Raw genomic sequence first — 13,175 nt, 5'->3', positions numbered from 1 at the left:
AGTTTACCAAAAGACCTAGCATTGGTACTGCAAGGTATTTACTCACCTGATGTGAAAACTTGTCCATACAAAGCTCTGCATGCAACTGTTTGTAGAATACCTATTCACAACTGCCCTAACAAGAAACCTTCAATGGATGAATAAACAAAACGCAGTACAAATAATGGGATAGCATCCAATAATAAAAAGAACTATCGATAAACATGGGTGAATCTCAAAGGCATAATGGTGAATGAATAAAGTCAGTTTCAAAATGCTGCATATTGCATAATTCTATGTGTATAACATTCTCGAAAAGACAAAACTACAGCAATGGAGAATATATCAGTGGTTGCCATATGTCAGAACATATTAGGGTTTGGGAGGGTGTGGCTATAGAAGGGCAACAAGGGGGAGTTCTTGGGATGATGTATCCTAATTGTGCTAGTGGTTACACGCATCCAAACTGGTGTTTGAAAACTCACAGGGCTGTATATCCAAAAAAATAAGTCAATTTTACTGTATATTAATTTAAGAAGTCAAATAAATTACTAAAAATGATATATATTTAGTAATTTACAGATATGTGTGCATAATGTTAAAAACCAAGCAAGAAGTCCTAAACTAAGAGTGAAACGATTGTCAAGAAATGCATGAGTATGGCATTAGTAACTTGTAATATAACATTATTTGGAAGGGGGGGCGTGGTTACACCGAGAGGGTGATGTGAGAGTGGGCAGAAGGCAGTGGGCCGGCCTTGGCATCAGAGAGAGGAGCCGTCCGAAGTTGTGGTGTGAAAATACTTTTAAGAGGAAGACAAGAAATGGGGAAAGGTCAGAGAACCGGTTTAAGAGGCAAAGGGAGCAGCTTCAGATGAGATGTGATGCACTGGCCCCGAAGCAGGTCTCGGCAATGGAGCCGAGACAGGATGGGTGGGAGAAAGTTTGGGATGCTGAGGAGAAAAGCGTGAGCAGAAAGCAAGAAATGAAGGTGGGCGCAGACAGTGCGAGGCAGGCAGACGGGCAAAGGAAGGTTAAGCAGGGGCACCTGGAAGAGCTAGCGCGGGCGAGGGGACGCGGGCTAGAGCTGCCCCGCGCTCTCCCCGGAGTCCGGGTCTCTGCTCGAGTGGTTGCCGCGAGCACGCGCGCTCAGAGCCGGCCGGCAGGGCGGGGGCGGGGTGCGCGCACGTCCACGAGGGGAGGGGGCGGGGCGCGGCTGCGGCCGGTGACGTCAGGGGGCGCGCGCGGCCGCGGGCGGAGCGGAGGGGCGCGAGGGGCGGAGCGGAGCGCGGGAGGAGGCGGGGGTGGAGAGGCCCCCGGACCGCGAGCGGCAGCTGGGGAGGGGGCCGCGGAGCCGGAGCGCGAGAAACAGCTGATCCGATTTTCCTTAAAGCGAGAGAAAATGGAAGTCGGGTAGCGGTGACTGAGGCGCTGCGGGCTGGCCGAGCGGAGCGGCACAGCGCGGCAGGTGAGACGGCGCTGGCCGCGGTGCTGCCGGTGGCGGTGGGGCCGGGGCCGCGGTCCCGGTAGGTGCGCGGTCAGTCCCAGCGCGGCGCCGGATGCCTCCGCGGCTTTGCGGCGGGGCAGGTGGGCGCAGAGGCCGGGCAGCCCCTGTACCGGGCCGCGAGGGCGCGGGGGTCGCGGGCTCGGCGCGGGGCTCGCCGGCGCGTCTGCATTGCGGGCTCGGCTCTGGACCCCGCGGCCGCCGCGGCCACCGGCTCCGGCCCGGCGCGGGTCTCTGGGCAGGGCGCGGCGCTCTCGCTGGGTCGCTGACGGTGTCTCCTCCGGGCCCCTGAGCCATATGCACTGGAACGTGATGACAGGCGCGGGGACACCGGTCCCTCTGTCCGTGTGGGCGCGCCGGAGTCCCGGGGCGCCAGCGGACGCCCGGGCACGGCCCGGCAGCAGCGTGTGAGGCCGCCGGCCGGTTGCCCCGGCTGCGTGGGCCACCGCGGCCCGGTACGCTGCTCGCTCGTTCCACTGGGTCTGTCTGGACAGCGGGCGAACCGTTAATGCAATTTGGCTGTGAACCCGGAGGCCTTCCCTGGTATCTTCTCACTGGAGGGGGGGAGATCGCATCTGCTGTGCTCTAAGTGCTCCTTTAAATTCGGGAGATGTCAGTGATGTCATCATTAACAAAAACTTTCCTTCATTGGACACAACCACCCAAGCGCACCCTCCTCCCGTGCAGCTCTTGCAGCCTTTTGAGACTCTGCCACAAAATAGATTTCCCTCTGCTCTGTGAACTCACCAGCCTTACACAGGTGAAAACGGTTTTTATTTTTATTTCTTGACTTGAGAATGAATAGATTCGAGAGTGCCTGGAGGGAAACTTGTTAGATCCCCACGGATCTGGGAATCACTTCATCCACATCACAAGGATCCAGGGGAAAGTCATGCATGACACTTAAGTGGTTATTGACTGGCTTTATCTTTATGATTGAAAGTGAGCGGTGAGATGAAAAATTTTAAAAGACATTATATTCCAGGTGGCAGATGATGTGTTCAGGAAAAGGTAGACAGTGTGGCCTAGATCTTGAAGGGCCTTGATTGCTTCAGGAAAATCTGCGGGTCTTCTTCCTCTCCATCACCTCCTCTCCCTGCCCCCCTCCCCCCAACTAGGATGGGCCTGGGAGCAGCTTGCTCTGGAGAAAGGGGTGACAGCTTCTCTGGGGCCCTGCCGGCCTTTCCTTTCCTTACCGTAGCAGCTGTGCGGCCCACCAGGTTGAAGGCCAGCTTAACATCTGAAGAGGGTTGAGAGTGCAGAGGCTGGGGCCTACCTGTATGGCACACAAAGTTCTGGGGAAATTTCTCCTCCTAAATTCGAGCAGCGTGTCAGCCTTATTGTGTGTGTGAGTATTCCATTAGTACTGACTGTAATGAGAACAGAAGTAAGCAAGTTCCCAAGACAGTCTGTATATCTACTTAAGCCTATCATATCAAAAGGATATTCAGTAAGGGACAAAAATATTGACATTCGTGTATTTAATAATTAATGACTCTTCCTCATTGGTTCAAAGAAGCATGCCTTAAATTATTAGTGTGGTCATATTGGGTCTGTAAGGAATTAAATACCACAGGCCATGAAAAAGTTTGAGTCTGGTCAGGAAGATAAGCTTTCAAAAACCCTGGATTGGTGGGAAGAAAACGGGGAAGCAGAGCTTCACCTTAGGCCTTGGCATTCAGGCTGACAGTAGATGGAAACCATTGCATTATGGAGTCTTGCCTTGTGTGGGTCTCAGCCTGAGTCCTGTGTGGAGGCCCTCAGCCCTGGTGGAGGACAGCATAAAAGTCACCAAAAAGCTGAACTGTCTGTTCTCCCCTTGTGGAGAAGGGGAGGGGCATGTCCCTCTGAAGCAGCCATGTGTGCATGGCCTGTCACCTCCTGAAGGTGCCAGATTTACTCACAGTGGCAAGGCTGCGTGAGACAGGAAGCCCTGTAGCGGAATTGTCTCCAAATGTGCATCTTTTCGTCTTCTCCGCGACTTTGCCCCTGCTGCATAACAGTTGCTACTTGACCTCTTAAGTCATTGGCCGAGATTTTTTCTGTAATTGAAGTAGCGTCAGTCCTACGAAAATTGGTTATTAAGGCTCTGAGCTATGAGCTCTGGCCACATATCCTTTTCACTTGTAGACCTGTGAAAATATTCATTATAATGTTTCTGATTTAACTCACTGTAGTACTCGTGAAAATGCAAATTCAAGTGTTCTCACTAAATCTTGAGATAGTAATCACTGATTTCCTAAAACATTTCAAAAACCCTTACTTTAAAGCTTCTTCATCCCCTTTTTATGGTTAGAACATCACATTTTCTGATTCTGGGAAGCCGTAATTGCCTTGGCTTTTCTTTTTGTTCCCTTTGGGTGTTAAGGTCATTTAATTCCTGTTTTAGGCCCAGAGAATAAAGGCTGAGTCAGCTCCCGAGGGGCCAGCAGGGGGCGTGCTAAATGCATCTTGGCGGTCCTCTACCTGAGCCACCTTGGGAAAGGATGAAGGATCCCCAAACTGGGGGTCTGTGCGTGTGTGCCCCGCGTCTCCATGTGCCCATCGCCCAAGGAATGGACACTGAAGGAAGCACATGCTTTGAATAGCCAGAGGTTATGGCTTCCAGAATGGGTCTCCCTCCGTGGGGCAGAGAGATTGCTTTAATGGCTCCACGTCTTTGGAGAGTGATGGTTGGTCCTAGTCGGAAGATTCAATGCCTTCTCAGACCACAGAAGGGAGAGTGTTGGCTTGGGGAGGAGAGACTTGGCCTCATGGAACTCCTGCCTACATCTTGGTCCTGGTGAGGGCGTGATAGTGCCGGCCAGGATAGCCAGTGGAAATGCCCACCATCCCCCAATAATGCTTTCTTTGGGGTTTGACAGCTACTGACTTAAACCCCAGGACTCTGTCAGTGGCACCTCCCAGGGGGTTTATTTGCCTGCCTTGCGAGGGTTATTGGCCTCAGGGTTTCTCTGATGGAGAAATGCAAATGTTTAATCCCTCTGTGTGTCTTTACCTGAAGAAAATGAAAACGGGAGAAAAGAGGCAACTGTGCTTTTCACTTAAATGTGCTTAATCTGATTTTAAGTGTGTGCCATGTTATTCATCAGAAAGTTCCTAGTGAGTCTAGAGAGGCGAGCTCATGCGGGGAGGGTTGTCTTGCCAAGGTGAGGGCGAGGTGTGTGTGTCCCAGGGCTTGGATGACCATCAAGGGGTCTAGTTATGGTGTCCTCCCCAGGTTCCTTGTGGAGCCCAGATGCTGAAGGGAGAGATCACACCTTGAAGGGAATAAGTCTTCTACTAGACAACTGTCCAAATGCTATGACTGGATATTTCTTTGTATTTCTTGTTCTGTTGAAATGCATGTAAATCAGACTATTGATTTCAAAGGGGCAAATGGAAATTGTTTTCCAGCTTTGTGCCTCTCTTGGAGCACTTTAAAGGGCTACAGGGGAAGTGCCACTCAATTAAAAGACAGGTGGTACCTGATCCTTTTGGAAGCTGTCCATCCCTGAGGAGGAGCACAGAATATCCTATTCAGAGGGACTCCTGAGATCCATAGGCATTTGAAAGGAAACAAAACATGCTGGTTCCTTTTTATGGTATATCTAATTTGAAAATATTTTACCCTTGAAACTTGGAAGCAGAGTTTCATTTGCCCTTGGCAGACTGCTGCATCCCCCAAGCAGTCTGTGTGTCAGACCAAGAAAAAGATGACATTAACACAGATGTGACAGGTGTGACAGAGCAGGCCAGGAAGGAACTGCCTTCTCTACTCTTTGGGGATGGAGTTCCTTACCATTCATAGTAACAGAATGGGTATATGGGTTGAAAACAAGTCTTTCAAATTCTGAAAATGAGACACAGGCTGATGCTGCTGTATTACCTGCCCATGTTGTCGAGGTGTGTTTAGCTGGCTGGTTTACACACAGTATCTCATGGTGGGAGGGAGGGCTCTGGTAAAGACTGGGATTAAGAGGGAGTTGACCCTGCATTTCCTCCTGCATCGGCCACAGCCAGCCACCCTGGACGAGGCATGGCACCGTCATGCTCTAGGCTGCTCATGAGAAAAGGAGAAAGTTAACCTCCCGTGTCTCCAAGGCCTTATCTAGTAAAATTGCAGGATCCCACAAACCCCTAGTGCTTGCTATTAGATTTCTGCTATCCACCATCTCACATTCTGAGAAGTCAAATGTACATTCATGCTAATGCAAGTTCTAAATACATCTCTCTTGCTTTAAGTAGATAAGTCTAAAGTAAATTCATTTTCTGGGTTTGAAAGATCTTGAGTTTCTCCTTGCAAGGAACTATCTGTTTGAGCTTAGTTTATTCTTCCATAGTTTTCCTTATAAGTGTGATGGATATTTGATGTCTGAGTGAATATGCATGCATAAGATGCAGTATTAACTTTTAGGAAATTTAAAAGGAGAACGCTGAAATTCATTTTCTTTTCTGCTCAGTGTTTCATTCAATTGTTTTATTAGATCAGCAGAGTTTCACATGATGCTAGGGATGGGTGTGAACAGACCACCAACCCATGCCTCTGTGAGATTCAGTTTCTCAGTTACTGAGGTGAGTTTAGGAGTGGATGTCCTGGTGCTGCCCCTGCCACCTTGAGCCTTGCTACCGCTGTGAAGACTCCAGCTTTGCTGCCACTGGGGCTGACGCACCCGTGATTTACCCAGATTATCTCTGTGGTTCCATTTTAAAATTGTCTATGACATGGGGCTCCCCTGGATATTTTTTAAAATATTTATTTATTTATTTATTTATTGTGTGCCGGGTCTTAGTTGCGGCACGCGGGATCTTTGTTGCGGCACGCAGGCTCTTTTTTAGTAGTGGCACGCGGTCTTCTTAGTTGCGGCATATGGACTCTTAGTTGCGGCATGCCTGCAGGATCCCCAACCGGGGATCGAAACCGGGCCCCCTGCATTGGGAGCACAGAGTTTTACCCACTGGACCATCAAGGAAGTCCCCCTCCCCTGGATATTATAGGAAGCTTGGAGCTGGCCTGGCATGTCTGGACTGTGGAAGAGACCACATGATGGACTGTGTCCTGGGATGTGATGTGCCTCCTGCCCTGAAGGCCACCCCACATCCCAAGACTGAGTCAGTACCTATTCATATTGGGTGTCCAAAGACCATGTTCCATTCCATTTCCCCACAGTTCCTGTAATGATTATTTGAAGCTTGGAGAATATGTGTATTATTGAAATATGGGGCAACACATTTGCATGTGTAGTTTTTCATGCCTTTAAAAAAAATTGTTGAACATCCAAGGTATGTATCGTTCACTTTTTATTTTTTTAATTGAAGTATAATTGATTTACAATGTTGTGTTAATTACTGCTGTACAGCAAAGTGATTCAATTATACATATATATATGTATATATATACATTCTTTTTTAATATTCTTTTCCATTATGGTTTATCATAGGATATTGAATATAGTTCCCTGTGCTATACAGTAGAACCTTGTTGTTTATCCATTCTATATATAATAGTTTGCATCTGCTAACCCAACCTCCCACTCCATCCCTCCCCCAACCCTCCCCCTTGGCAACCACCAGCCTGTTCTCTATGTACGTGATTCCATTTCTGTTTCATAGATAGGTTCATTTGTGTCATATCTCAGATTCCATGTATAAGGGATAATCATATGGTATTTGTCTTTGTCTTTCTGACTTACTTCACTTAGTATGATAATCTCTAGTTGCACATTTTTTCTTTTTAAAATGTATTCATTGGAGTATGTTTTACCAGTCTTTTAAATAATATCATGCTGTCTCTTGAAAGAATCATCCCTGAACAGAAAAAAAAAAAAATGGACAAGTTGCCAGCCAACTTGGACGGGGTGAACAGCTGTGTGACCCTGGGCGCAGTCCCAGGTGGCCTCCCAAGAGGAGAAGCTCTGCTCTGGCTTCGCGTAGGTTTGGGGGGAGGAGCAGGTGAGAGAGTGTGCAGTGAGTCCTTCAATTCTAAAGAGATCAGTCGTTCCAATAAAAGGAACTGGAGGCAGAGTGTGCCCACCTCACTTACCGCGAGCCCGTTTCTCTCCCTTAGTTTTCTTAGTTGATGGTTTTACAGTTTGCACTGGATTCAAGTCCTAGCTTCAGTGAACTTGCTTTAACTTTTTTTGTTGAGGAAGAAGGAGGCATGGGTAAGAAGGATGGAGGGCCTTCTTTGGCCTAGTGATTCTTTTTGTTTATCTGGAATTGTCAGCCAGTTCTGTTAAAACAGGCTAAAGGAAGTTCCTCCAAGTCAGAGTAGACGCCAGACCCCCTGAGAATTGGGCTGCATCTCCTACCTCTGGGGTGCTGCTGGGCATGTGAATAGCAGGCCCCCCAGGGCTCATCGGATGGATCGTTACAGAACACACTTTCTTACTCTTGGAGCTGATGAAAGATTAGTCTTTTACATGGAAAACTAGGGGGGTGAAGGAGAGGAAAGAGAAAAGGATTCCAGAGGTGGGGTCTTGCCAGTCCCATGTCAGTGAGGGTCAGTGACTGTGGCCTGAGGCCCCGCCAGCATGGGCGGTCTTGGCATTTACCCTTGAGGGAGGTGTTGGTCGGCCTGGTGTCCGCACCACTCTCCCCACCCTGAACGAGCCCCCTGGCAGGGCCTGCTGCTGTTCCTGGAGCAGGTGAGACCAAGGGGCATCCCTTGTCATCGGTGTTAAATGTGGTGCAGGGCAGAGAAGTCTCTGTGCCTCCTGAGGGATGTTGCAGGCCCCACGGGAGGAAGTGGCTCTTTTGCAAGCCCCGTCACTTATTAGGTCATGTGAAATCTCTGTGGCTGACTGTTTCATATGGTACCGTGGCTACGCAGTTTTTGGTAGGCAAATTGAAAGGTCGCACTGGATCTCTTGGAAGCCTGTGGCCTGGACTTGCAGGAATGGGTTGCACTTTGTATCCACGTCTCTTGATTATTCTGTTTGTACAGTCTGTCTGGTCTGAGGTGCTGTGAACTGGGCCCTAAGGGCCCCCTAGTTCGAAGTGGCTGGCGGACTCCGGTTGTCAGGCATGCCGTGTGCAGTCAGCCTCCATCTCCCCAGGGTCATCTGCCCTAACTGGCCGAGGCTGACAGCGTTTCCTAAGGTTTCTTCCACCCAAGTTCACTTACCCCATGAACAGTCTGGATGGCACTGTGTTCAGAAATGCATTATCACATTATCGTGTAAGGTTTCTGGGGCTCGGGAGGGGTGATACAGGCAAGAAATTCCACTGCTTCATGTTAGGGGTTTGTTAGAAGATGCTGTGTTGCTGCATTTAAATTAGGAGCTACTGTGGAGGTTGCAGACACCACAATAAAGCAAGTCACATGAATTTTTTTGGTTCCCCAGTGCATATAAAAGTTATGTTTACACCATCCTGTAGTCTATTAAGTGTGCAATAGCATTATGTCTAAAAAATACATATACCTTAATTTAAAAATACTTTGTGGCTAAAAAATGCTAACCATCGTCTGACAATGCAGGGTTGCCACAAACCTTCAGGTTGTAAAAAATGCAGCATCTGCGAAGCGCAGTGAAGCAAAGTGCAATGAAAGGAGGTCTGCCTGTACTAGTCCGTGGGGTGACCGGAGGTCCAGGCAGGAAACGTGGCCGTGGCCATGGCCATGAAGGAGCATCTGTGTGTGGCCCCTGTGGGCTGAAGGCCGGGCTGGGCCTGCTGGGGGAGACTCCCAGCCTCTGGCCCAGGTCCCCACCTTTGGCACCTTTCTAGTCCTCTGTTTCACAGGTGAGGTGGAGACAGATAGCTGCCTGACCTCTGATGTCTCATTCAAGTCCATGATTCTGTGCCCAGTAATTCCCTCCTTCTCTCCAAGTGCTGACTAATCAGGGGAAAGAAAGCCCCATTCATTGCTGGGAGAGAGCAACTAGGGAAAATTAGGCGTCTCTTAAAAATATTTGTATCCATTTCTCAAGCTGAGGAGAATACAGAGCATTTTAAGAAGGATTTATAATTAGAAATGGATTGTGTGGTCAGCATCACTCCTTCTGACCATGAGGCTGCGAGGAGAAGGCTGTGCTGTGGCCCCGTGTTCAGAACAGGCTCTCCACGCGTGTTTGTGAAATGCAGTTACTAGTCCTGTGGGAATTAAAATTAGAAATTTAATTATTCTTTCTAGAATTGTTTAGCTCCCATGAGTTCAAAAGTGTTATAGTTGAGAATGTGGCTCATGTCAGATCTGACACATTTTCAAACTTGAGACCCCAGTTTGGCACCGTGCAAAATAAAAAAAGCCTGGATTATTTACCGATTCACCATGATGTGACACACCACAGAGTGTCCGTTCTCTGGGGAGGTGTAGTTTCACCTTCTCTGTATATGTGTCGCAGACACTGTGTGCAGTCTTAGGGAATATTAGCTACATCTATTTGATAAGGCAAATGACTGTACTCCGGATTTTTTTTTTTTTTTTTTTTTTGTGGTACGCAGGCCTCTCATCGCTGCGGCCTCTCCCGCCACGGAGCACAGGCTCCGGATGCACAGGCCCAGCGGCCACGGCTCACGGGTTCAGCCGCTCCGCGGCATGTGGGATCCTCCCGGACCGGGGCACGAACCCGCGTCCCCTGCATCGGCAGGCGGACCCTCAACCGCTGCGCCACCAGGGAAGCCCCTATTCCGGATTTTTAAAAACCCTCCTCCCCACCTCCCCTTTCCCCATCTGGGGTTATGGAGGGGCCTTGAAGAAAGAAGCAGTCTGCATCATCGACGCTCAGCCGGGACGTGGGACCCCTGGGGCTAATGCTTCCTCTAGGCCTCCCTCCGCACCCTGACGACTGTGCGGCCCACTCTGGCCCCCTGACCAGCACTGCCCTCCTTCTGCCTGACACGTCTCTCTCCTGGGCTCGTCCCCCTCCTCTGGAGAGTCCTCAGGGGGCTGCTGGACCCCTCCAACCTCACCCCTGAGCAAGATCCCTTCCCACCTGCCTCCCTGTTATTTCAGTTTGGCAAGAGGATAAGATCTACCCGACTTCGCCTAACAGAGCAGAACCATGACGCCGTGATGGACAGGTATTGAGTGGGAAAACGATGCTTTCTGGATAAAGTACTGCTAGGAAATTTTTTTTCTTTTAAGAAATTAATTAACCTTCTCTGTCAATGTCCCCTCTCGGTGTTATCTCTGCTGCAAAAGTTGCCCAAGAAGGAACCGAACCACTGTACCCGTGATGATAAAAGTGGGGGTTCACGATTCAACACTGCTGCCTCAGCAAAACAGCCCTTTATGAGCGTGGAAGGTCTGTGGTCCTTCCCCTCCCCCACCCCAGCTCTGGATGAGACCAGGTGTGGGTCCCTAGAGGGAGCTGAGGGTGGGCATTACTGAGAACAGACTTGCAATCAGTATTTACCCTCTGGGTAGGGCGATGCCCAGGGCACCAGAGAGAGGGAGAGTCTAGTGTTTGAGGGTGTGTTTGGAGCAGTCTGGAGACCCAGACCCCTCTTCCCTAACCCCAAAGTTTGCATTCTTCCTGTCACACTCTTCCTAACAGGGAGGAAGAGAGAAGCAGAGACATTTTCCGAGCAGGAGGGTGTGTTGGCCATCTACTCCCCAGCATGATGGAACAACCTGTCTAAATTCACAGAGCTGCCAAGCCTGCAGCACGGAAGACCAGGTTCCTCATGTTCTTCCCATCAGTTCGTTGTGTTGCCCAAGAGATGGGCAGTGACATTTTGCCCCGAATTCCTGGTGGTATTCGTGGACCAGTGGGCAAAGGCATGAGAAGGCACCTCTTGCATGGGTGTTTGGTCGCCCCAGCAGCACACCTTCCCCGAGGGTCCTGGCCCAGGCTGAGCATGAGTGACATAAGGAAAACTGGGGCGCTGCATGATCTCTGGGCAGCTACCAGGCTGGAGGGGAGTCTGCACGTGAGGCATCACATCGGCGGAGCACAGCCAGGCAGGAGTCACACTTCCTCCATGGTGGACAGGTGGGGTGGGGGCCTCCACCACCCAGGCACATTCTCCAGGGAGGCAGAGCCCTTCACAAGTCCAGGTTGGGTTTCTTCATCTAGATATGAGGCTGTACTTTGTAAATTAAGACTATACAAATGTAAGAAACTGTTTTGAGGTTTTTGTTGTTGTTATTGTAGTTACTTTTCAGAAGCAAGAATGAAAACCTGGAGGAAATGTAGAAAGAGCCTAAGTCATTTGGAGACATGTAGAATTTGCATGAAGCTGTTAGGTGGTTCCCGGTGGTTCACAGAGGAGAATGGCCCCCAGACGTTTGCTGCTAGCCCAGGAGGCTAGAGCTAGACTCATGGGCTGTATGCAGGCAGGGCTCAGCCACGGTCAGGCTGTGGGACTTTTCGGAGGGACCCAGCAGGCCTGAGGCTGCGTGCCCATTCCCTGGGGCTGTGCCATATCCTCCCCAGTGTGTTTCCAGGCACTTGGCCCAGGTTAGCCCATGAGTGTCTGCTGGATGGGCCCCCACATTCAGGGCACTGAGTGGAGTGGGTCCAGGTCAGGCCCCTGCTCTGACCACCTGCTGGCCTTTCACTTGCTCTGCCCAGCCACTCCCTGCATCCCCAACATGTTCTGCTTTCCAGAGAGTGCACAGGGGAGGTTGTAGGCACCCAAGTGCCTGCAGAGGAGCCCCTGAGTGCCCAGGCCAGTGGGGGGTGGGACACTGCCATCCCTGGGCCCCCTGGGGGCACGGGTGTGGGAGAGGCTGTGCTTTGGGGTCAGACACACTGTGTTCTGTTTCCATGGTGCTGCCTTCTGCTGTGAGTCCCTGGCTGGGTCAGGTCATCTCCCAGCCACTGCGTCCCTGCAGGTGACAGCAGGTCCAGGGGTACCTGTCGGTTCTCTACAGCTTCTCTCCAGGCTCCTCTCCCCTCAGGACGGAGCCCTAACCAACTGGGCGTTCATTCCTTTTCAGCAGGGTTGGGAAGAGACCTGCCCCATCGCTGGGGACCTCCGGGAGGTGTCTTACTGCCCTGAGCCTCTGTTCCCACGTCTGGAATGAGGGGGAGCCTCATTCCATTCGCGGGGTTGATGTGAGGACCACAGAGGCTGGTGGACAGGTGCTTGTGTTGAGATCAGAGAGAGGTCACCCTGGAAACAGAGGAGACCCTCTGAGAGCTCCAGAGCGAGTCACACCAGCACCATCTTCCTGAGTTTGTGGGATGTTCTGGGATACAGAACAGCCTGGAGCAGGAGAGGGCAGTCTGGACCCTTTGGACATTCATCGGAATTCACTGTGCATTTTCCTTTTTAGGGAGCAAACCGGAGGATCCTTCAAACCTTTGTCCACTGTGTGTCATCGATGTTCATTTTTTAATAGACTACTGATGAGTTTAATTGATGTGGGGGGGAGGGGGAGGGGAGGTAGGAGAACCTGTTTGTCTGCACTTTGCTCTTGGTGTTTTGAGCATAAACCATTTGTTTTGGGGACACTTTTTGTAAAACACGATCCATAAGAAATACTGAAATCTAGAAAGACAAAGCTAATACAGAACTTGCCACATCGTGTCACCAGCCCTACAGAAAGGTGGGAGGGCAGGTATTACTCCATAGAAATAGGGACATACGAGTTTTTGCCCTTTCTCCTTTGCTTATTCAATTTTCTTAAAAAATGAGACGGCCAGTATGTGCACAGGCTAACAGAATTGAAGTAAAACAAGAATATATAGTAAAATGTGAGTCATTTTCTTATGCCAGGCCCAGTCCCTCTCTCAAGAGGCCCTGCTGTTAATTGCTCCTCT

At 50.2% G+C, this 13,175-nt stretch overlaps 1 long non-coding RNA gene across 1 annotated transcript; it reads left to right on the top strand.

The window, feature by feature from the left end:
* The first annotated feature begins 1,307 nt into the window (after positions 1–1,307).
* Positions 1,308–12,758, top strand: LOC113629312 (uncharacterized). Its single transcript, XR_003436495.1, has 4 exons — positions 1,308–1,446; positions 10,418–10,485; positions 10,607–10,709; positions 10,962–12,758. It is a non-coding gene; the product is annotated as an uncharacterized LOC113629312 (long non-coding RNA).
* The last annotated feature ends 417 nt before the right edge of the window (positions 12,759–13,175 follow it).

Source organism: Aethalodelphis obliquidens, unplaced genomic scaffold (genome assembly GCF_003676395.1).
Source record: "Aethalodelphis obliquidens isolate GAN/ISIS:26980383/991018 unplaced genomic scaffold, ASM367639v1 scaffold26, whole genome shotgun sequence".
Taxonomy (NCBI): Eukaryota; Metazoa; Chordata; class Mammalia; order Artiodactyla; family Delphinidae; genus Aethalodelphis; species Aethalodelphis obliquidens.
Note: the sequence above shows the minus strand (reverse complement) of the source record. Positions and strands in the feature narration are given on the sequence as shown.